Here is a 1,409-nt window from a genome sequence, read left to right as displayed (position 1 = left end):
AGTGTGCCATGGAGGCAATGGAAACTGCTGCCCTTATACCCCAAATCAGTCTCACACATGCTCAGGTGGTGTGGCCAACCCTTTGCCTTGGTCCAGTCTCACCTTTGGAGGCAAGCAGCGGGAGGGCTTGCTTCCTTTCTTCAGGCTCTTGGCCAACAGCCCCTTGAGGCTGGCTGTCGACGGAGGCTGCAGGCTGCCCCCAGCATCCTTCTCTGTTCACCAGCACTGCTGTCACTGGGAGGGGGTCTTGACTTCGCTGCTATCTCCCTGGCTGGGCTTTGGCTTTCGCAGGATGAATCTCTTGAGGAGGTCAGTTTCTGAGATTGCCTGGGCTGCTGCATGGCCCTCAGCAGCATAGCTGGAGGCTTCAGCAATGTTCTGTGAACCCGTGGTGTGGTGCCAGTAGCACTGCAGGGCAGCACGGTGGTGGGTGTGTGAGGACATGAGTAATGTTCTGTGTCCGTGTTAAGCAGCCTCACATTCCTCTACATCTCCAGCAAGACCCACTTGGCCTGCTCGGCAATAGCCAGTGTGGCGCTGTGGACCCACTGGTAAATCCGCTCCTGCTCCTGTGTCTGGAAGGTATAGAGCCCTTCTCCAGAGTAGCACATACCACTAGCCTTAAAGGTAAAACATGTTGCGTCCCAGCCATAGAGGCACAATGAGATGAGCTTTGGACTGCTATGTCCCAGAGGTAGCTGTTCTCCTGGGTGATCTGCAGTTTGCCCTCACCTTACAGGTCCAGGTGGGGGCAGGGCAGCAGGAAGACACCATGTGCCCCTGGGGCCAGGAGGTCAGGCTCTCCCTGACAGGTGTCATTTAGCCCACCCCTGACACTCCACAGAATGTTTTGCACCACTCTTCAGCCTCCAGCTCTGAGTCACAGGTGAAGGCTTGTGCTCTGTCATTGGTGACTATGTGATGGTCGCTGCCTGCGCTCGGTCTCCTTAGGGAGCCATGTGACACACTTGACATTGCTGATGTCAGTCACCTTGGGGCAGCCTCTGAGGTGCACTCACTTCTTATCTGGATACATCTCCAGCCTCAGGGGCCCCTACTGGAGGATTTCCAGAACACCAGCCAGCACCTCCAGTAGATCCCCAGCTTCCTGCTCTTTATCATGTAGCCTTGCTTGATGATGTCACTGAAATTGGTTTGAGTGATTCTCTCCTGTCCCAGGGCACCAACCATGGTGAGGCAAGGGGAGGGATGCCCAGGATCCCGGCATGGGGCACCTCTGATCACCAGTTCCAGGCACTCCTCCTGTCAGCCACTCCTAACCTCCCTGTCTCAGCATTATTCTAGCAGCTCCTTCACAAGGCACTGACTGGGCTCTGAGCCAGCTCCGGACCCTGCCGAGTGAGGCCTCAGGGCAGGAACATGCCCACCTCACTGCAGGGGCTACAGGG

At 56.6% G+C, this 1,409-nt stretch overlaps 1 pseudogene; it reads right to left on the bottom strand.

Annotated features, from left to right (window-relative positions):
- Positions 1-231: 231 nt before the first annotated feature.
- LOC100958302 lies at positions 232-1,191 on the bottom strand (annotated as a pseudogene).
- Between the last annotated feature and the right edge of the window lie 218 nt (positions 1,192-1,409).

This window comes from Otolemur garnettii, unplaced genomic scaffold (assembly GCF_000181295.1).
Source record: "Otolemur garnettii isolate 467f Iridium unplaced genomic scaffold, OtoGar3 scaffold00123, whole genome shotgun sequence".
Classification (NCBI taxonomy): domain Eukaryota; kingdom Metazoa; phylum Chordata; class Mammalia; order Primates; family Galagidae; genus Otolemur; species Otolemur garnettii.
This window is presented reverse-complemented; position numbering and strand designations above follow the sequence as displayed.